Here is a 24,044-nt window from a genome sequence, read left to right on the forward strand (position 1 = left end):
GACAAAATTCAACACCAATTTATGATAAAAACCCTGCAGAAAGTAGGCATAGAGGGAACTTTCCTCAACATAATAAAGGCCATATATGACAAACCCACAGCCAACATCATCCTCAATGGTGAAAAACTGAAAGCATTTCCACTAAGATCAGGAACAAGACAAGGTTGCCCACTCTCACCACTCTTATTCAACATAGTTTTGGAAGTTTTAGCCACAGCAATCAGAGAGGAAAAGGAAATAAAAGGAATCCAAATTGGAAAAGAAGAAGTAAAACTGTCACTGTTTGCAGATGACATGATACTATACATAGAGAATCCTAAAGATGCTACCAGAAAACTACTGGAGGTAATCAATGAATTTGGTAAAGTAGCAGGATACAAAATTAATGCACAGAAATCTCTGGCATTCCTATACACTAAGGATGAAAAATCTGAAAGTGAAATCAAGAAAACACTCCCATTTACCACTGCAACAAAAAGAATAAACTATCTAGGAATAAACCTACCTAAGGAGACAAAAGACCTGTATGCAGAAAATTATAAGACACTGATGAAAGAAATTAAAGATGATACAAATAGATGGAGAGATATACCATGTTCTTGGATTGGAAGAATCAACATTGTGAAAATGACCCTACTACCCAAAGCAATCTACAGATTCAATGCAATCCCTTTCAAACTAACAGTGGCATTTTTCACAGAGCTAGAACAAAAAATTTCACAATTTGTATGGAAACACAAAGGACCCCGAATAGCCAAAGCAATCTTGAGAAAGAAAAACGGAGCTGGAGGAATCAGGCTCCCTGACTTCAGACTATACTACAAAGCTACAGTAATCAGGAGAGTATGGTACTGGCACAAAAACAGAAAGATAGATCAATGGAACAGGATAGACACCCCAGAGATAAACCCACACACATATGGTCACCTTACCTTTGATAAAGGAGGCAGGAATGTACAGTGGAGAAAGGACAGCCTCTTCAATAAGTGGTGCTGGGAAAACTGGACAGCTACATGTAAAAGTATGAGATTAGATCACTCCCTAACACCATACACAAAAATAAGCTCAAAATGGATTAAAGACCTAAATGTAAGGCCAGAAACTATCAAACTCTTAGAGGAAAACATAGGCAGAACACTCTATGACATAAATCACAGCAAGATCCTTTTTGACCCACCTCCTAGAGAAATGGAAATAAAAACAAAAATAAACAAATGGGACCTAATGAAACTTCAAAGCTTTTGCACAGCAAAGGAAACCATAAACAAGACCAAAAGACAACCCTCAAAATGGGAGAAAATATCTGCAAATGAAGCAACTGACAAAGGATTAATGCCCAAAATTTACAAGCAGCTCATGCAGCTCAATAACAAAAAAAACAAACAACCCAATCCAAAAATGGGCAGAAGACCTAAATAGACACTTCTCCAAAGAAGATATACAGACCTACAACAAACACATGAAAGAATGCTCAACATCATTAATCATTAGAGAAATGCAAATCAAAACTACAATGAGATATCATCTCACACCGGTCAGAATGGCCATCATCAAAATATCTAGAAACAGTAAATGCTGGAGAGGGTATGGGGAAAAGGGAACACTCTTGCACTGCTGGTGGGAATGGGAATTGGTTCAGTCACTATGGAGAACAGTATGGAGGTTCCTTAAAAAACTACAAATAGAACTACCATATGACCCAGCAATCCCACTACTGGGCATATACCCTGAGAAAACCATAATTCAAAAAGAGTCATGTACCAAAATGTTCATTGCAGCTCTATTTACAATAGCCCGGAGATGGAAACAACCTAAGTGCCCATCATCGGATGAAAGGATAAAGAAGATGTGGCACATATATACAATGGAATATTACACAGTCATAAAAAGAAACGAAACTGAGCTATTTATAATGAGGTGGATAGACCTAGAGTCTGTATACAGAGTGAAGTAATTCAGAAAGAGAAAGACAAATACCATATGCTAACACATACATATGGAATTTAGGGGAAAAAAAATGTCATGAAGAACCTAGAGGTAAGACAGGAATAAAGACACAGACCTACTGGAGAATGGACTTGAGGATATGGGGAGGGGGAAGGGTGAGCTGTGACAGGGCGAGAGAGAGGCATGGACATATATACACTAACAAACGTAAGGTAGATAGCTAGTGGGAAGCAGCCGCATGGCACAGGGAAATCGGCTCGGTGCTTTGTGACGGCCTAGGGGGTGGGATAGGGAAGGTGAGAGGGAGGGAGTCGCAAGAGGGAAGAGATATGGGAACATATGTATATGTAAAACTGATTCACTTTGTTATAAAGCAGAAACTAACACACCATTGTAAAGCAATTATACCCCAATAAAGATGTTAAAGAAATAAAAAACTAAAAATAGAACTACCATACAACCCAGCAATCCCACTACTGGGCATATACCCTGAGAAAACCATAATTCAAAAGGACACATGCACCCCAATGTTCACTGCAGCACTATCTACAATAGCCAGGACATGGAAACAACCTAAATGTCCAATGACAGATGAATGAATAAAGAAGATGTGGTACACACAGACAATGGAATATTACTCAGCCATAAAAAGGAATTAAACTGGGTCATTTGTAGAGATGTGGATGGACCTCAAGTCTGTTATACAAAGTGAAGTAAGCAAGAAGGAGAAAAACAATATCGTATATTAACGCATATATGTGGAATCCAGAGAAATGGTATAAATGAACCTATTTGCAGGGCAGGAATAGAGACACAGATGTAGAGAACGGACCTGTGGACACATGGGGGGAAGGGGAGGGTGGGACAAATTGGGAGATTAGGTTTGACATAAATACACTACCATGTGTAAAATAGATAGCTATTGGGAACCTGCTATATAGCACAGGGAGCTCAGCTCTGCTCTGTGACGACCTAGATGGGTGGGATGGTGGGGGCAGTGTGAGGGAGGTCTGAGAGGGAGGTGATATATGTATACATATAGCTAATTCAATTCATTGTACAGCAGAAACTGACACAACATTGTAAAGCAATTATACTCCAATAAAAAAATTAAGAAAATAGGAAACTTGAAGAGAAAAATAAATAAAAATTTAAAAAGATCTCCCTCCAGCAACCCTTAAAAGGCTTTTGAGAGCTATAAAGTAGCAAGAATGAAATGTTAAAGCTGGCAGAATGCAAGCTGGCTATAGATGACATATCTGACTCTCTCCTTGTCAACCCAAAAGAAGTGTTGGGTGTAGGAGACACTTTGAGATGCCTGTGGACTTGCACGGGCAGCACTTTAATGAAGAAATAAAAAGGATTGGACATACAGGTACACTCTTGCACCACCACCCCTTCCTAAGTCTCCTCCTTGTGCCTTAACTCACAAAGCAACATGATAGCCAGGAACAAACAGGTTGGGAGTGTAGAAGGTAGATAGATGATAAAAATGCTTCATCTTAAGAGTCAATGGGAGCTTTTGATCCAAAGTAATGAATAAATACTGTTTGAAGCCCCAGCCATAAAAAAATTAATAATTTAAAATACTCCCTCACTTTCTCCCAAAGTCTTCCCCAATCCTGTAAGTGGTAATGCACTAAAGGAATATTTTCATCAATGTGTCCAAATATGTTATTCAGGGTGAGATTTTATATGACAGAGCCCCAAGGAACTTTCTAGAAGAAAAAGGCAGCCCCAAAATTGGATGCATGAACGGCTTTAAGGTTTTAAGATTTGCCAGAGCATACTGTGCCTTCACTACACACAAGCCAGAAATGGAAAAGAATTCAGTTTTCCAGGCACTGTAAAGGGACTTGTTTAGTAGTTCAGCAGGTTCACAGAATACGGCAAGGAGAACAGGCAGTGTCCTCAACACAAAGCAACCCGGACCCCTGAGCATCTAGCTGGCAAGGTGCCCAGCAGAGAAAATAGGATGCTTTTCAATTTGCGGTCCTCTCAGTGTTGGGGGTGTTGCAAAAAGATAAAGTGGGGAGAGGGAATGGGAAAGCAGGCGTAGAGGGACAGGTGGATTCTGGAAATGGAAAATTATTTTTCAAGCACAGAAAAACAACTTCAAAATATTACTAAGGAATTAATGCACAAAAAGTGTCCTTAGCAGGAAGGAGTGTGAAGTGGGGATACATGTGTCATAAAAAATACACCCTGTGGCCAAGACCACAAATAACTGAACAGAAAAATCTTATCAAGCAGAAGGATGGTAATCGCCAAGGGATAAGCCACTTCACTGGGTATTCACACTCTAGTCCCAGGCCCAGATATATAATAAGAGCAGAAATGTAAACATACACTACACACACACACACACACACACACACACACACACACACACACGCGTGCATCCAGAGGCAGAGCATCCCATGGCCGGAGCATAGGAGGCAGTGGGAAAATTCATTCATGAGGACTTTTTAATTGCTTTGCGTATGTTTTTCATCTTCCCCATTTCTTCTGATGGTGATTATGACTGTATTTTGAAATCATGATCCACCACTGCAGCACTGTAATTACATAAATATGGCATCATAAATGAAGGTTAGTGCCAGAAATAGCAAAGCAGAGAGGGGTGCTATTTGTCTCTATGGATGCAAGTGTGTGTGTGTGTATTTTATTTTAAAAAAAAAACTCCCATGTACGTGATATTTGGAAATCCTTTGCTAGTCCAAGCAAGGGCATCTTAGGAAAAAGAACAGGAGCCTCAGTCTCATTTTCAGCTGAAAAAGATGAAGGCAAGAAAAGGCAGGGTCTTCTAGTCATGATAAATGTAAATAATAAGATAAGAGCTAGGTGTAGATTAAGCTAGCTAACTTTAAAGTGAGCTCAGATCCCTGCACTGGCCTGTGTTGAGTGGGCACTAGGGGCTCTGCTTGTGGGCAGGAATCAGTCTAGGCAGTACCTCTCATCAGTGGAGCCCGTCAGCACCTCTGGAACCTCCGGGAATGTCTCTTAAGCACCATTCAGAACAGAACTACCTTCCTCCCTGCTCTCACTCATCCTTGCCTTCAGGGCACCACCCAGATCTTCAAGTAATAGGGATGAGAGTTGGGAGATAAACAGCCCAGCTTCTTCCACTCTCAGGAAAAAGGAAAATTCTAAAGTGTGTTCCACAAGTGTCACACAGAGTAAGTGGCAGTCCTAAAATATGTCAACAAATTATTTGAACTTCAGACCTTTAAAAGGTGAAGCCTAATTCTCCTCCCCTCAAATGTGAGCCATATTAAGTGACACTTCTAATGACGAGACTATGAGGAGAATGATCTGTGACTTCCGAGCTGAGGTCATAAAAGTGCTGCTTCTGGGGAAAGTCAGCACCATGTCGTGAGAACACACAAGCAGCTCGTGGGGAGGTCCACACAATGAGGAACTGAGGCCTCCTGCCAACAACCAGCACCAGCTCACCAGCCATGTGGTGGAGCCACCTTGAAAATGGACCCTGCAACCCCACTCAAGCCTTCAGATGCTGCTGCTCCGATGGACATCTTGACTATAATCTTACAAGACGTCCTGAGCCATAGCTGCCCAGATAAGCCAGTCCTGAATCCCTAATCTACAGGAAATGTAAGAATAATAAATATTTATTGTTATTTTAAGCCATTAAATTTTGGAGTAATTTGTTACACAGCAGTAGATAACTGACACAGAGTCCTAGTGGCATTGACCCCCAATGCCCACAGCTGTAACCTGCTCACCAAGCACCTCACTGTGCTTCTTTAGATCACCTCCACACTAAATGACCTGCACTCAAAATACTTGTCTCCTGGTTTGCCTTTGGTGTCTCAGACATCCCATATAAGGTAAATATTATTATTATCCTCATTTTAGGGATGAGAAAACACGCGTAGGTTAGAGTTACACAGCAGGTAGTGGCAGAATGAGATTCTCTGAAGCCTAATTCACTGCCCTCTTCTTCTTCACAGCTGTATCCCTCAATCCTTTGCGGATTTTAAGCAATCTCTCCTCCCTCCCCAAGAACAATAAGTTAATTTGCTCATTCACTGTGGACAAAGGCACCCATATAATCACAAAATGTAAAAACCAACCTAAGCAAATTCAATAACAAAAGCAGGAACTCTGAGTCACTTAAGTCTCCGTATATTTATTTTCCCTAATGCTACCTGTACACAGCAGGGAGAAATAATTAGCAAATTAATGGATTGTTCTTTGTTGAGACTGATGGAAAGACTGGATGTGACTCTCTCTTGTCTTACATCTGGGTTACAGGGACTGGCTTATAACTGCTGACCAATCCGTGATTTACTGAAGTTATAAACAAGTGACATGCTACGTGGGCAAGAAACAATGAAGATGAAGCCCATATGTGCTGTGCTTTCTGTTCCGATCAAATAGAATGTACAGCCAACTTCATCTGTCAGACATTTAATCATAATCATTATTGTACTATGTGGTAATTAGGCATAAATGGGACATAAATGACTTTTGATAGCACCATTTTATATATCAAACAACAGTTTTTGTGTTTTTCTTCTCCCTTTGATAGTTTTCCAATATCCCATCTCTACTTGGTGTCACTGTGTTTGTTCTACTGAGTCAAAATGTTAGAAGAGAACCCATGTGGGCTTTGGAACAAACTAGTCACGCAGGCTGTGTAACCTTGATCAAGTCACCTTATGTCTCTGGACTCCTGTATAAGATGGAAATGAGGCCCCTCCAGTAGGATCAATATGAGAATCAAATGAGAAGCTGAATGCAATTGGTAGCACAGTGTTAGTATGCAGCAGGCACTCAAAAAGGTCTCCCTGCTGTGTCTTGTATCAACATTACTTCCACATACATTAATGTCAGAGGTTCTTGATCTTCTCCCCATGAGTTATCATTTCCTGCCCTGCATCCCACTCCCTAATGCACCTGCCTTCAGTCTTGTAAGTCACACGGTTTTACACTAAAATTCCCCAAAATACTTCCTACCGAATGAAGAAATACTACGAAAGTAATCAGGACAACTGGCTTTGAGTCCATGCATAGAAATAAACAGGTTTAAAATTTAGCTAGGAGCAAGAGTGTCAACACCTTAGCATGAATAAGTTCTAGTTAGGGCAAATTATGATGGTAATTTCTCTATTTGGTTTGGATATGGCTGGTGAGAAACTGGAAAGGACTAGTCATCTGAAAGAGCTAAAGGAAAAACAATGCTGTGGCTTCCAATAACCTTCACCCAGTCAGAGGCTGGTGGTATTTCAGAATTAAATTTAGCCAATACATACAGATTGAAAGTGTGCACAAAAATATTCCACATCCTCCTGGCTGTGTGCTCTTCTGGCCTTTAGCAGGCAGGATAAAGGCAAAGAGTTTGCCTCTCTGATATAGCAATGCCCACTGATAAACACAACAGCTCATAACCACAACAGTAACAACTTCTTAAGGGCCTAACATTTATTTGCAGACCAAGGTTAGCAAACAGCTTTTATGTCTTACCTCATTTGACCTTCTTGCAGCCTGGGTGGGTACTATAACTCCATTTCACAAATAAGCCAACTGAGACCCAGAGAGGTTAAATGTCATGCCCAAGAAGCCCATGAATAACAGGCAACAAAACCGGATCTGGAATCTTAACCTCACATTCTTATCTCTTATTAGCCTCCCTCTATTAATAAATAATTAGCTTGCTTGTTTGAGGGATAAATGGAAGCTAATTTCTAAATTCTCCAGTTAGCTTTTCTTGCCTGATATTGGTTTTAAGATCCACAAAGTCACACATCCACATCACACATGGGGTGGTGTAGAAACAGCTTAAAAACAATTGTTTAACTACCTTCGAGAAAATTCCTTGTTGTGAATAGAGTCTGTTTCCCAGGGTCCAGGGCAATGGCAAATAGCTGTGTTAGGACCACTGTAAATAAAGGACCACCCAGTGGTAAAAGGCTCATTCTTTTGTGCAATTGTGGCAGCAAATACTCCCATCAGCTTAGCGGTGCCGGTAGCTTCTGCAGAAGAAAGCATTCAGAGCTGGCCAGCAAAGGGCAGACCTTGGCTGGATTAGCTCCGAAATAAACTTAGTCAGGTTTTTTCCAACTTCCCCACCACAACATGGAGAATTTTGGCCACAAATGTCAGATTTCTCTGTAAAGCTCTCGACCTCACTGGAAAAGAACCACTTTGCAGTATCAGAAATGTAAGTATCACTTTCAAAATAAGGCAGTGAGGCTGAGACTACAGCAAAACCAAACTGAGCCAGGCTCTGCACCAGAAGCCGGGTCCTTGGACAGGGGCACAGATGGAGCAGGTTCTCCCCTGGGCTGGTCATCAGTGTCCCCCTGAGGCACTTAAAATCCCAACAGGTCTCTACTGAGAACTAACTATTCTCAATTAATTCCAAAACTCTGGGAGTAGGACCAGGCCTCAGACCCGCTAAAGCTCTGAAGGCCATTCGGCTGTGTAACCCCCACTGAGAAACAGTATTAGAGTAGAATCTAGAATGTTCCAAACCTGCTAGAGTTTAGAATCCCCAGAGAAACAGTATTAGAGTAGAATCTAGAAATGTTCCAAACCTGCTAGAGTTTAGAATCCCCAGAGAAACAGTATTAGAGTAGAATCTAGAAATGTTCCAAACTTGCTAGAGTTTAGAATCCCCAGAAGTTCTTATTAAAAATATAGATTCACAGTTCCTGATCTAAATCTCCTGAATCAGTATTTTCAGGACAAGGAGTTGGGAATATGTATTTTAATACATTAAAATACATAATTTTATGTATTAATTTTATGTTAATTGTCCTCAAAAAAATCGACAGAGTGAAAAGCCAATCTACTGGATAAGAGAATATGTGTAAATCGTCTCTCTGACAAGAGGTTCACGGCCAGAATATATAAAGAACCCCTACAAGCCCCTAACAAAAAGACAACTCGGTTTTTTTTAATGTACGAAGGGGAGGCCGCCCAGCCGGAAGGGAGGCCGGGCTGAGGCGGGGGGCCTTTTTCTCCCCAGAATCTCGATGCCGTGCTCCCCCAGCCAGGCGGACCTCGTTCTCCGTACCTGTTGGTGAGAGGCTGGCTGCTTCTCGTCCCTCTCGTCCTCCTCAATTCTCACGGCGGGACTCAGGCCTGCGCGCGAAGACAGGGAGGCGGCGCCCACAAACGCCCGGTCGGCTTTTCCCGCCTCGGCGCCCGACTACGGGCTGCGCGAGGGGCCAAACCACGAAGTTTCCTGCTGCTGCTGCGCGCGCCCTCTGGCGGCAGCTCTGGGAAGGGCGCCTCCCCGCCAGTCCGCTTCCGCCCCGCGCAAACCAGACTAACCCGGGACCAGGACCGCTGACCCGGCTCAGCGCGTGCGCAGTGATTGATGTCGGTAGTGGGGGACAACAGTTTGCAACCCTTTACAGTAAATTCCATGCAGCTGTAACCTCGGTATGCCTTGCAAAATCCAGTGTGGTTTTTATAATTCTGTCACTGTAGTGTCACAAAGTCAGACCACGGATAAATGCTTGATTTCTATCCCCTTCAGCAAATAAGTTGCTCGTCCCGTTTCCATTGCCAAAGGGGTATAGTTCTGACCCGAATGCTGGCTGATTTTCCTTTACGTTAAGAACTAAGTAAACTGAAACAGTGAAAACTCCCTTCTCCCCCAAAATAGGCAAAGGACTCGAATAGACATTTTTCCAAAGAAGACAAGCCAACAAGCATATGAAAAGATGCTCGATCGACATCACTCATTAGAGATGTAAAATCAAACCCACAATGCAATATCACCTCATACCCATCAGGATGGCCACAATCAAAAAAAGGAAAATAACAAGTGTTGGCAAGAATGCAGAGAAATTGGAACCCATGTGCACTGTTGGCAGAAATGTAAAATGGTGCAGCACCTATGGAAAACAATATGGAGTTTTCTCAAAAAATTAAAAATGGAACTATTGTATGATCCAGCAATCCTACTTCTCGTACATATCTAAAAGAATTCAAAACAGGATCTTGAAGATATTTGTACAGCCATGTTCATTGTAGCTTTATTTGCAACATACAAGATGTAGAAGCAACTCAAATGTCCATTGATGGATGACTAAATAAACACAATGGAATATTATTCAGCCTTAAAAAAGGAAGGAAATCTTATCACATGCTACAACTCTGTGGGAAGCCCCTCCTCGTGGCCCCAGCTGTCCTGGGTTCCAGGAACACAGCTTGTTCCCCTTGTCCCTTCAGGGCTGGGGAAGGTGTCTCTGGGTGTCTTGGCATCCCTGTGCACCTCCTAGAGTACTTTTCCCAAACTACTTTTCCTTGAAGGACCCTGCCTGGTACTTTTGGCTTCTAGTTTGAAGGGTGGGGTTGGAGGCAAAAAGGAAAGAAATCCATGAAGAAGAATGCAAAGTAGCCAGGCCTGCAAGAGTTTCTGAAGCTCCCAAGCACGGTCGGCATCAGAACTTGCTACCACAACAGGTGCAACCACTGAACATGCTTGAATGATGGGATCCCATACCCAGAAGGAGCCAAAAATCATACCTCCTCTCTCAAGATTATTTCTGTGCTTGAAACATAGAGACAAAAGCAAAACCATCCACACAGCTCCACTGGTCTTCCAGTGTCTGCCGTCCTCGGCAAGACCTCGGAGAGAAGCTCCCAGTAGGGCCACATGTCGGCAAGACTCTCTCTGACCCATGACCGTAGGATGGCCCCTGGAGGTACTAGCAGGGCAGAGGAAGGGAATAAGTCAGCCATGAGCGAGGGGAAGGCAGCTCCACTCTTGGCAACCACAGTGGGAAAGTTCAACGCTTTTAATCATGGAGTAACTCACCAGAAACTGTTATTTCAACTACTGAGCTTTCAGGCTGGGCTGGAAATTGTTTGTATTCTCAGGGATGAGTTCTTGGCAATGTCATAGAAGAAATGTGACTTTTAAAAAAGGTCTTCCCAGGACCCTGGGGTTGTTACAAGGGTCTCTGAGCAACTCGCAGGGGGAAAGACAGTCGCCAGCTCCTCCATTCCTATTCCCAACCCATCACTCAGACACAGAGGCCTCCTTTCTCTCCAGCCCCATCAAAAGATTGACAAGATCCTGAGAAGGACAAGAAATTTCAAGGGGTTTCTGGTAGGAGAAAAGGTAATTTCAGAACATGCAGGGAAGGAGATGGTGTGACCCAAAAAGAAAATCTGAGAAAGGTAATCAAAGAATGGGGAGGAAATCCAAATTGGTGGACAGAAATCGGATGAGCTGTGGAAATGGACAGGGGGCACTAGTGTTCAAATTGTCCACATAGGTCACGTTTACTCTGTCTCTGGAAGCCCTAGCCGGCATTTGAAGCAAAGAGGCTGAAAAGGAAGACTGGGGATGGCTATGTGCTTTGGAATTAAAACAGCATCAGCAGTATTATTAGCTGGACCAAGATGTGTAGAAGCCATCAATCATTCTGCTTCGGGGAATAATTGACTGCCAAAGGGGACCAGACCGGCTGCTTCTCTCTCCTTGAGGTCTGGCCCTGAGTTCAGCACAATTAGCTAAGTGCTTCTAGAAGAGTGGAGAAGCCTGGGAAGGCAGGTGGCTACCTCTTAAGTATGAAAGTGCTGAAGGAAAGAGAAGCTTCAGGAACTCTGCTTTGTACCCAACCCCAAAGCAGGACCAACACTGTCCACTAACACTGCTTGTGACCAGAAGCCCTGACTGAGTACGCGTGGGCTCTGCTTTTGGCTTTGGCAGGCTGTTGAAACTTACAACCCCTTCTCCAAAGACTGTTCTTGAGGGCAGAAAATAAATATGCAGGATTACAAGAGAAGCCAATGATGTTGAAACACAGTTACCAAAATATTAAAAAAAAAAATTTGTGGTGGAGTAGTAATAGTTGTGCATCTTTTTAAAAAAATTCTGGATGACCTTTATTTTATTTTATTTTTGGCTGCATGACTTGTAGGATCTTAGTTACCCAACCAGGGATAGAACCCAGGCCCCCTGCAGTGGACGAGAGGAGTCCTAACCATTGGACAGCCAGGGAAGTCCCAGTGCCTCTTTATTAAACATTAAATAAGATCCAGTGGTGGGTGTGAGAACTTAGAGTTATGGGAGTCATGAATATTCTAAGATATCTACAACAACAGCTAGATGATATGAAAATATCTGTACTAGCTAGTGGAACTGTTAATTCTACTGTGGGTTTCCAACCTACATTTATCACTGAATGAAGTGCAAAGTTTCATTTCGATGTTAGTGAAAATAAGTAATATTTTTTCCACCCAAGTTTATAGATCACTGCATTCTCTCCTTGTGCCCTGGGTTAAGAACTTCTGCTGTAAATGGGAATTTAAAATGACAATGACCCTCTACAGTCACTGTGAGTGCTGTAAGAAAGCATGCATTCATCTTCTAATTTAACAGTGCTGTGCGCATTCCCCAGACCCTGACCTTACAGGCCCTGAAACCTGGAATGAAGTGACAGGGAATGCATCGTATAGTGACAATAACGCCTGCCTTCCCCAAATCCACCCAGACTAATGGTCGTTCACCCCTTCCCTGCTGCCACACAGAAACCCAGACCACACAGTTTCCTGTCTTCGTTTCCTGAGCTGTACCCCTTTCTATCAGTTTCCCCATTTGGGGGTTTGGAATGGTCACTGAGTCCATGGGACTCTACAATCGGATGGTGGATAATCTGTGGGTTTGTGATGGCTTGTCTCTGCAACGTGATCAGATCTGTATTTCAGGATAGTCACTAGGGCTTCAGAATTGAGCCCATGACTCCCGTCCACCTGTTGTGCCCCATCACCACTGCCACCACCCTTGTCCAAGTCACCACCCAGTTGCCTGGACTTCTTAACTGGTTTCCTCACAACCTTTCTTGCCTCCTGGTTGTTATTCTCAGCACAGCAGCCAGAGTGATTTTCTTAAAAGAGTTATCCCACCCCGTCACTCTCTTCCTTAGAATGGTCCGATGGTTTTCCATGTCGCTTAAAATTAGCTTCAATCTCCTTGCCATACTGCAGGGGTTGGCAACCTATGGGTCTCTGGCCAAATCCACCCTGCACCTGCTTTTGTATGGCCCGTGAGTGAAATCATCTGGAGAAATTTGTTTTCTCACTTATTACATAAATAATTACATATAAGTACCTTGATTTGGCCTCTTGGCCCACAAAGTCTAAAATATTTATTATCTGGCCCTTTATAGAAAAAGTTTGCTAGCTTCTGCCTGCCAGGAAACTAGAAACCAGCCTAGGCCATTCCAGTTGTCGGTGGGGGGAGGTTAACGCAGAGAATTGGTTGTCCAAGAAGTTGTAAGAGCTAAGGAGGCAAGAGGACACAGTGAGGCAACTCAGAGATTCACAGCCTCAGGATGTGGCCACACCCCCCAGGGGGAAGACCCAGGGAGGAAGTGATGTGACCAATTGGAGCCCCAGAGCTGGAGGCATCCAAAGGAGCCTAAGGGGATCCAGCTGTGCAAAGGATGCCACCCAAGGCGGGGCAGAGGGTGAGGGAAAAAACCCAGATTCTCACCCACAGTTTCACACCAGTATCTCCCGCTGGCTGAAGCCACCTGGAGGGTTGTTGTCAAGGGGGTCTGGGAGATGTAGTTTCCGGAAATACAAAGCCGAGGGAGAAGAGGAAAGGCCAGGAAACGGGTATGAGATCTAACAAGCAAATGACCGGCTGCCCTGTGAAATGAGGATGGCACCTGCCTTGCAAATTAGCTATAAGAGCTGAAGGTGTCACGTAAGGTGTCTATATCATGCCTGAAAAGGGTAACTAATATTGCTATCATCATTATGACTATTAACTTTTCCCCTGCACTTGGATTCCTACTTTGGGTTATCCAAGCTCAGCACGAAGTTGTGGACAGGAGATAGGACCATAATTGACTTGACTAATCCAGAAATTGTGGGGAATGTGATGAAATTAGACCACATCTGTGGGTCCCAAATACACCATGGAGATAGACCCAGGAACATGCACCAAACCCCTTTCTCCCAGGCGACAAAATCATTTCACACCTCCCACTGCCAGCCAGAGGGCTGGGGAGACCAGGAGTTTGCTATTGCAGAATGCACTCACAGACACCTAGTGCTAGCGGGGATTTTTTTTCCCTCGAAGTCTGTATGTTGTTAGTAGAAACGCTTTTCTGTCTGTTCATGCACACTTCTTCCTTCCTTAGAACTGTCTACCGTGCCAACCTCTAAAACCACAAGCATAACAGCTCAGTTTAACAAGCTTCCTCTTTGAAATGCCAGCCAGTGAGATCAATGATGGGTGTAACAAGATGAAGAACACTGCTGGTAGGGAAAGTTTTGCCACCTGACATGTCATAAGCAGGGATGAAAGGTGCACAGACCAAATATGCATCGCCAGCTCAGGAGGGCCCTCCAAGTGAAGCAGCCAGCTCCTCTGGAGAGGAGATGCCAGCCGTGAGGAGATGCCCAAGCTCTTCTCTAGATGGCCCTCTGCTCTCTGTCCAGCAATGGTGCCGGATGGTGCTACACTTCTCTGCATGCTCTTCCTTATCGACTTGATGCTGAGGATGTAGCCACACATGGAACTAAAGGGAAAGAAGGTCAAACAGAGCTTCCCGGACCCTCCACCCCCTCACTCACAGCCAGGATGGCCCCCTGCCCAGGGGCCACAGGGAGGCCCCCATTCTGCTCCCCAGCACGCCCTGAATCTCTTTTTAAGGGAAAGTCATGGCTGGACTGATGGTCCCACTGCTGAAAAGTGCTTCCTAGAAGGAGCCTCTGAATTTCACCAAAATTGCTGGATAAAGAGCCCCTTCCACAATTCAACCCAGTGACTGTCTACGAGAAAAGCTGCTTTAACCGAGCTCTTCTCCCTGCTTCTCACAAGTCCTCCTCTTGCTCTGTCAGTTTCCAGTGAACAGTGTTCAGCAAATGTCTGCTGAGCTCAGGGACCACGGTTTCCCCGTCCATTGAGGTGGCTGAACTAGATGGCTTCCCAAAGTTCTCTGACTCTAATATGACCCTCTCTGATCACCTTGCCTGCGTGTGACGCTTCACTAGCAGATGATTCAAGGAGGAATGGCTCCTTTCAAGCTTCCCTTGAGAAGGATGTGGTCTTGTGAGAGAGACCAGGGACATGCACAGTCTCCCCATTAGAAGGTGTACATGGAGGCATCAAAAGATTTCAGAGGGGCTTCCCTGGTGGCGCAGTGGTTGAGAGTCCGCCTGCCAATGCAGGGGACACAGGTTCGTGCCCCGGTCCGGGAAGATCCCACATGCCGCGGAGCGGCTGGGCCCTGAGCCACGGCCACTGAGCCTGCGCGTCCGGAGCCTGTGCTCCGCAACGGGAAAAGCCACAACAGTGAGAGGCCCGTGTACCGCCAAAAAAAAAAAAAAAAAAAGATTTCAGAGGGAGACATCATTCAATCCGCTTGGGGACCAAGAGAATTCAAGAGTCCAGCTGTATTTCACTGAGCACTGACTATTATACACTGGGCTCAGTATTAGCTGCTCCTACAATAACTAACTCTTACAACTCCAGGACGTGGGCAGTCTTCTTAGCCTTGCTGTGTACATATGGAGACCGAGGTGGGCAAAGGTAAGGAACTTGCCAGAGGCCACTCGACATCAAGTGAATGAGTGTGGATATGGACAAATCTCTCCCACTTCCAAACCTGTATTTATAACCACTCCAGCATGCAGTAACGGGACTAGCAGCAGACAATTATTGGGCACTTACTGAATACTAGACACTACTTCATGCATTTAATACGCACAGAAATTTACCCTATGGGGAAAGTATTATTTCAATTTCCCTTTTACAAATAAGAAATGGAAGCTCAGTGAAGTTACATAACTTGCCCAAGTTCACGCAGGAGTCAGGATTCAAATCTAGACCCTAATGACCACATAATTTTTCCACCCAGGTTAGAAGAAAAAGGAAATAGGTTTTCCTAGTTTGGGTTCTTCCCCAACACATAACCTGAGACAAGAATGTGGGTGCAGGCAGTTTATTTCTAGGGTGGTGCCAGGGAGCAGAGGAGGGTTATATATGGGAAAAGAGAAAGAAGCAAAATAAGTTTAACTTATTTACTTATTTACTTACTTAACAAAATAAGTTTAACGTCCACAGATTAACTGTGGACAGCAAGGGCTCAAGGACACAGGACGTCTGGAGAATCCTCTCAGAAGGAGCTAAAATCACATGTGACAATATGAGGATGCGAGTCCAGGTCCCAGGTGTGCCTGCCTCTCAGGGGACAGGAGGTGGGAGGGGCCCCTTCCGACAGCAGGCAGCAGGACCAAGACAGGAGCCTGAACACCTGCATCCTGCATGACTCGCCAAACACCTACAAAACCCCATCCCTCCCCAGCTGCCTCCACTGCCTGGGGTTTACAGCTCTCCTGTTGAAATGATAGAAACAAACTCTCAGTTGATGGATAAAGTAAACTGGAGTGGAACAGCCCGTGATGCAAGAGACCAGAAGCAGCTTCCCCTTTTCCCTATTCCACCATGAAAAGCCAGTCCTCTGCCCTGGATAGATCTGTCACTGGGCTCTCGGTGGCTGACGGTATGGAACTGAGGCCGAGTGCTTGGACCTTCTCTGTGTACCTGGGCAAGTTATTAACTTCTCTGAACCTTGGTTTGTTTCATCTCTTAAGCAGGACAAAGATACCTGCCCAGCAGAGCAGAGTGGGGATGAGATCCTATTCTGCCTGTAACACACCAAGCACGGTATACGGCGTATAGGGAGCATTTCAACAAGGATGGCTGTGCATAATATATTTTTGAGTTGTTTCAGTTCACTATCAAAGGGGAGAACTAGAGACAGTTATTTATCATTTAAAGAAAGAGAGTAACATAATACAGAGAGTGCTGGGCTGGCCTGGCAAAAGATTTCATTTCCCTGCTGTATAATCTTAGGTCCGGAACCCGCTCCAAATTTGAGGTTTTCTATCATTACGTGGAGATCATCATGTTTGCCCACCTCAAAATATTGCCCAGGCTCCACGGAGATCCCAGATGTAAGGATGCTCTATAAAGTCTAATGCATATAGAAATGTTGTTGTGATGATATTAATGATAAGGATCCAACCTTCTCCCTCGTCATCATGGGCACAAACACACTCTGTGGGGCCGCTGGAACCAGAGCAGGCATTTCACCTTAAGGGAAACACCATTGAGGGGAGGGTGTGATTAATAACATTCAGACCATCAGTGTCAAGGACTCGGCTGCTAATTTATTTATGTCTGAGGATGACAACCAGGGAAAGCAATTAGAACTTGGGCATCTGCCCTTTGGGGATCCTGATGGCTGGAGCCGTGGCAGTGGTGCCACGGAAAACTTCACAGCAGCTGCTAACCGCCAACTACTTTCCTCCCAGGTTGGCTCAGGCTCACTGTCTCTAAATACGCTGAACAAGTCATGTCTGTGTCCCAGTCTGTCATCTGTTCCCAAATTACATGGCAGGAGTGCTGAAGGGAAAACAGATCTGGGGACAAAGGTGCTGGGGGTGAGGAGTCTAAGGTAGTTTCAGAGTTCTTTACTGCTGTCAATTAATGAATCCTGGCAACAACCCGGAAAGTGGGTCAATATTATTATCCCTGCTTCGTGGATGAGAAAACAGGCTTCAGAAGAATGGCTCACTCAAGGCTAAGTCACCAATCAGAAGAGTTGATGCAGCACTAGATGGAAGAGTTCCTGACTCCAAGTCCTTGGCCAAGTGTGTGCATCCTTAGTGAGCAGAAGGTGATGAAGAAACGAGATAGGCTCACTGTCTGCACCCTAAAATGATGCATAAACACCCCCAGCATGCAGTGGCAGGTGCTAGGTCCAACTCAGATCCTAAAGCTGGAAGAGCTTTTTTTTTTTTTTTTTTTTTAATTTTTTAAAAAATTAGGGCTTCCCTGGTGGTGCAGTGGTTGAGAGTCCACCTGCCGATGCAGGGGACACAGGTTCGTGCCCCGTTCTGGGACGATCCCACATGCCGCGGAGTGGCTGGGCCCGTGAGCCATGGCCGCTGAGCCTGCGCGTCCAGAGCCTGTGCTCCGCAACAGAAGAGGCCACAACAGTGAGAGGCCCGTGTACCACACACAAAAAAATTAATTTATTTTTATTTTTGGCTGCGTTGGGTCTTTGTTGCTGTGCACGGGCTTTCTCTAGTTGTAGTGAGCAGGGGCTACTCTTCGTTGCAGCAAATGGGCTTCTCACTGCGGTGGCTTCTCTTGTTGCAGAGCACGGGCTCTAGGCACGTGGTCTTCAGTAGTTGTGGCACACGGGCTCAGTAGTTGTGGCTCACGGGCTTAGCTGCATGTGGGATCTTCCTGGACCAGGGCTCGAACCCATGTCCCCTGCATTGGCAGGCAGATTCTTAACCACTGTGCCACCAGGGAAGTCCAAAGCTGGAAGAGCTTTTAAGCACAGTTCCTAAAACCTGAATAATCCAAGAATATACCTTTGGATGCACCCTGCTTGTAAGGAAGATGAAGAGGTAGGTCGGTCTTCATAGTGGACACTGTTTGGGCTGCCCTTCTCAGAAGGCTGAGATTATTCTGCCCTTCTCAGAAGGCTGAATACCCTTCTTGCCCAGAGGCAAAGAGAGGTTTGCAGGCCTCCCTCCCCTTCTCCACCTCCCCAGCTTACTGTAACCCTATGGAAGATGAATTAGGGCCAGTGTGTAGTACAGGGAGGGCAAAGCTGGGGGTTGGGATCACTGGCTCCACAGAGATGCCTGGTGGCCGCAGGTCTCGTGAGACTGTTCCCATGGCAAGTCCTTGCTGGGCTTCACCTCCCTGTTCGCCCCAAAGCCTGTGCTCCAGTTTTCCAATCAATTCCAATAAAGTCTTCCTGCCGGAACTTAACTGGACCCTCTTTCTGTTATTTGCAACCCTGACTATAGTTTCTCAACTAGAAGTGTAAGTACTTGCCAAGGAGGATGAAAACTGCCAGCTGCAGATCCCATACGTTGCTGGTGGGAGGGTGAATGGGCAAAAAACCCAGGGAGGGCAGCTTGGCAAAGCTGTCATTGACCCTTTGACCCAGATCTCCGCCTTGGGGAATTTATCCAATGCATATGCTTGCACAATTGCAAAGGTACTTACAAAGTTGCTTTGCACTTGTGTACCTGTATGCAGGATTATTCACTATAGTGGTGTTTCTAATAGCAAAATATCCGAAAGGATCCAAAGGTCCGTTAATAGAGGACTTATTAGACACATTATGGTATATACACATGATAGAAAGCTGCCCAGCTCTCTCTTTTTAATGAGATATTTTCTATGTGTTGATATGAAAAATCCCCCTAAAAAACCAGTAAATTAAAAAAAATAAAAAGATTCAGAACAGTGTGTATAATATCATACCTTTATAAAAATAAGGGAAAAAAATAAGAATTTGTATTTGTTCCTGCTTCGATACACATAAGGAAACTCTAGCCAGGATACAACAGAAACTAAAACCAGTAGTTTCCTTTTGAGAGGGGAGGGAGGGATGCAAATAAGAAAACAAAATGAGGGGACTGAACATTTTTCACTGGGTTTCTTTTTGTCATTTTAGATTTTTGAATCATGTCGATAGGCACCTATTCAAAAGCTTACATTTTTAAAAGGCCACCTCAGAGAGTGAAAATCAGCAGAAATGTGATTCATTTGACCATCCCTGCCTTCACACCAATTCACCCTCTTCCTCAGCGTGTGGGCAGGCCACACTGGTGAATGGTGCCCATGGGATTGTCAGATTCCAGGGTACTCAGGAGGCTTTGTCTGAGACTTTTCATTGGAGGATGGCTTATCCATCATGAGAATAGAATCAGGTCCAGACTATTGAGGTTAAAAGACAAAATAGGTTGCTGAAAACCAAGAATATGGTTTCTAGTACAAGAGAAAAGGAAGGTTCATAGCATCTTTTTTTTTTTTTTTTTGGCCGCATTGGGTCTTTGTTGCTGCACATGGCTTTCTGTCGTTGCAGCGAGCGGGGGCTACTCTTCGTTGTGGTGCGCGGGTTTCTCATTGTCGTGGCTTCTCTTGTTGTGGAGCTCGGGCTCTAGGTGTGCGGGCTTCAGTAGTTGGGGCTCACAGGCTTAGGTGCTCCGCCGCATGTGGGATCTTCCTGGACCAGGGCTCGAACCCGCATCCCCTGCATTGGCAGGCAGATTCTTAATCACTGCGCCACCAGGGAAGCCCCACAGCATCTTCTGATTTTTGGAATACAAAGAAATTACATTTCAGAGATGTGTATGCTCTTAAGAAGGGTGTCTCCATGTCATACAATTCACTGTTGCCTGCTGTCAAGAGACCCCCACCCCGCTCAGAAACAGGAAAATAGCCCATTTGACATGAGATATTGGGAAATACGGGGTCCTGGCAAATTATCGGCATAAGTGAAGTATGTCTGGTGTGATTATTTTGCAAATACTACCTAATAAAGGGGTTTGAGCTTTCTCTCCTGCAGGTCCACTGATCAAACTCAAACGAAGGTCCGCAAGATAAAATGCACTTACTTATCCTCTAAGCCATCTACTTGAAAATCAATAATATTTCAAATTTAATGATTTGTAAGACAAGTAAATTAGAGTTCGGAGTAAGCAATATTGATTAGATGGTTCTGTCAACTGGAAGCCATAACTTTCCTCTGTAATTAAGTATTCCATATAGGGTACAATGCACTCAACACTGGTTCCTTTTGTAAGGAAATCAGAAGTCTGGCCATTCCTGTAATGAGAGCACCTCCATAGCTAGCTGCCTGTCCATGCCCTGCCGGGTATGGCCCTGCCCTTTTCCCTTGCAGCAGCAGTCTTCATGACAAGTGGCTTTCCCAAGCACTAATCACCCCTCTCTCTAGTCACAGAGCTTCAGCGAATTTGAACATTAACATGAAAAACGGCAAGTAAAAAAAAAGTTTAAAAATAAAAATCATTGTGGAAGAAATTGCCTTCAGTAAAAGAGCATCTGTGGAATGATGTGTAACTGTGAAAAGTTCTTTCAAGCTCCCCTAGCAGTTTGCATTTCACAGAAGCCTGGGGATGGGCAAAGTCGATTTCTCAACAAATTTACTACAGAAGGGACCAAAGGACAGAACTTAAAACATCTATTGTCACCTTTCAACATCAAACTTCCTACCTATCAACACTAAATCACCTCGCCTACATCAATCTTTCCTGCCCCTTTTGAAGGGAACCTCATTTTTTAGATCTGAGTGATGGTGGCTTTTTAATTAATTAATTACATTAATGTTAGATGGAATCTCTGACCTTGTAGGAGTCCTGAATCTTTGAAGGAAAGTGCCCCCCAGCCCATTTGGCTCATGAAGAAAAATTCAGAGATTGCATGAGAAATTGAGCCACTAGGCAAAGGCCCTGCTGGTTTAAATAGGAAAAACATAAAAGCGAGCAGTGCTCTCTAGGTTCTGTTACTGAGAGGCACGGACCATGGTGTTGTGTGGGCATCACCTGGGGGCTTGTCAGAGATGCAAGCTTTCCAGCCCCTCCCCCAGAACATCAGAATCCAAATCTGCTTTGCAGTAAGATTCCCAGGTGATTTTTGTACTCATTCGAGTTTGTGTAGTGCACCTAGGTTTGCACTGTGGCTCTGCTCTTACTAATTGTATGATCTTAGCCAAGTTACTCAGCCTCATGTATTTCAGTGTGCCTGGCACGTAATAAGCATATATATATACATATATATATATATATATATATATATATGTATATATATATATGCAATAATCTTGGGTGGCAAAAGCAGAGGAGCAGAAGAGAAAGAAAAGAGGTCTGGAGATTGGTGAGAGAGAGAAGCACCTTATGCTATGGTATCTGAAACTCCAGCAGCAGGGGTCTTATTCAAGAATAGAGAAATACAATATTTTTGGTATTGTCTATCTCTATTTGACAAATCTCTATTTAAAGCAACCACACAGGGCTTCCCTGGTGGCGCAGTGGTTGAGAGTCTGCCTGCCCATGCAGGGGACATGGGTTCGTGCCCCGGTCCGGGAAAATCCCACATGCCGCGGAGCGGCTAGGCCTGTGGGCCATGGCCGCTGAGCCTGCGCGTCCGGAGCCTATGCTCCGCAACGGGAGAGGCCACAACAGTGAGAGGCCCGCGTACTACAAAAAAAAAAAAAAAAAGTAAAGCCACCACACAGTTCGTATGGGGGATATCTGGGGGAATATGGAGAGAAAGATACTCAAGGAGAAAGAGCCATTGACTCTCATTTGCACAGACACTGATACAGAAGAAGAATATAAGCAGAGAATAAGGATTCAGGAAAAGCCAGAAATAGGAATCAAAGATGACCAGGAGAAATGCAAAGCCATTGGAAGTGGTAGAAATCTTGGGGAGAGCATGGACTTCCTAAACCATGAGAAATAAGGATGTGGGTCCATTTTCTCTAGAGCCTCAGGGCAAAGGTGAACTCAGCTGATTTCAGGGTGCACATGACATGGCCACCCTGGGCAGATTCTCAGTACATGGTGAGGTTATAATTAGGCCTGACATGCTGGCCTCTCAACTCCAACCACACACCTGCTCTTCCCCTGCATTGGAGCCTTCGATACAGAAACCCCACCAACAATGGAGAAATTTTAGAGAAGCCATGTGGCAGTCTGATACTCACCAGGTTTGCAAACAGACCTCTTGCCTTTGAAGTTTTCCAGGTTTTGTATTAGCAAAGAAGCCTCATCTCGTGGATCTTCAAGAGGATTGCTAAAATTTATAAGGAGAAACATGGCCTCTATCTAACGTGCTTCTATGAAGACCCCAAATTTTCAGAATCCTAATATGTGTGACCCAAGAGTCAAGGGGATGGAGAGAAATGCAGGCCAAGGGGGAGCCTGGAGGCGTGAGCTCGAGACATTTATTCCTTCCTCCTGCCTGTTTCAGGATTCCACAGTGATGTCAGGCAGGAGAAACTTGAGAGAACGCAAATTAAATCAAGTGATGGTGCATCACACAACATTTAGGAGTGCACAGATTTTCTCCTTCACAGACGGCCTCTTAGAGGCATGATGGCTATTTAGCCCATGAAGTGAAATCATTTACAAAGAACCAGCATCATCCAATGCACAGCTTTCTGGCCCCCAGGAAAACCTTTTAAGATTTCAAGGCTTAAAATGAAGGAAAACTTCTTCTTGAGAGGGACCATCAAAGTCCATTCGTCCCATTAAATACCCTTGGTTCTCTTGGCATGATTACTTTCTATAAATGTTTGACTTCTAACGTGTCTTCTTTCGCCATGAAATAGAGGAAAATTACTTAAGAGCAGAGAACTTATTTATCTGGCTGACTCATATTCTTTCTATTCTCAGCTGAAATATTTTAACCATGGAGAAGCTTCTCCTAACACCCTCTGGGCAAGGGAAGTTGTCTTACCTCTGAGTGTCTTTAGTGGTATATTCATGTCACTCCCTCATAACTTTCTGTTTTACGTTGAGGTTATCTTTACGTGTCTGTCTCTCCTACAAGACTGTATACTGTTCACCACTGTACCCCTACTACCTAGCACTGTGCCTGGCACAAGACAGAAAATCAGTATACATCGAAATGTTGAAATCAGCAGAAAACTAATGGAAGAAGATTCCATGTAGCCCAGAATCTGTGTTACAATAAACAAGGACATCTATTGCTTTCTTCTTCTCCTAATAACTGAGAATATTACTCTCTTCTCCCAGCTTCACGGTGAGGCAATCTGTCTAAAGAAGGTGGCTTCCTTTAAATATGGAGACAACTGAAGATTCTCAAGACCAGCTTAGGCTGTAAGCTAAACTGGGTGAGGGGACTTGTCTTCCCTGTTTGGCACTACAACCTCAGGTCTGGGTGCAGGGTCTGCTCATAGTAGCCACCAGCGGTGGACACAAAGACACACCACACAGACCCCCTTCATGGAAGGACCTGCTGTCCTCTGCACAGAGCCTTCAGCCATCAGTGCCTTCAGAAACTGCTGCAGCTGTACCTCCTCTTGCCTGAGGTCATGGTCTTCCCAGGGCAGCCCTCATCCCATGAATAAGCAAGGCAGGGGTACAGAGGCACAGCCATTTTGACCAAATGTGCCCTAAGGACAGCCCCAACAGAAAACATCTGCTCCAGATCCCCAGTAGCTTCCTTTTTGTCCGTGGTGTGGCTTCTCCCTGTGTCCAATAACTATTGGTCTCTGATACTTCACCGCTCA

The 24,044-nt window shown here is 44.6% G+C and overlaps 1 protein-coding gene across 11 annotated transcripts in view; it reads right to left on the reverse strand.

Annotated features, from left to right (window-relative positions):
• GADL1 (glutamate decarboxylase like 1) overlaps positions 1 to 24,044 on the reverse strand; it is a 687,722-nt gene that overhangs the window by 474,918 nt on the left and 188,760 nt on the right. For 2 of the 11 annotated variants that reach the window (XM_079933911.1, XM_079933921.1), the window contains exon 1: positions 8,993 to 9,396. The exons of the other annotated variants lie outside the window; for them this stretch is intronic. The gene's annotated coding sequence lies outside the window, so the exon portion shown is untranslated. Of the gene's footprint in view, positions 1 to 8,992; positions 9,397 to 24,044 lie in introns of those variants that run through there. 11 annotated transcript variants of the gene reach the window in all.

This window comes from Stenella coeruleoalba (assembly GCF_951394435.1).
Source record: "Stenella coeruleoalba genome assembly, chromosome: 10".
NCBI lineage: Eukaryota > Metazoa > Chordata > Mammalia > Artiodactyla > Delphinidae > Stenella > Stenella coeruleoalba.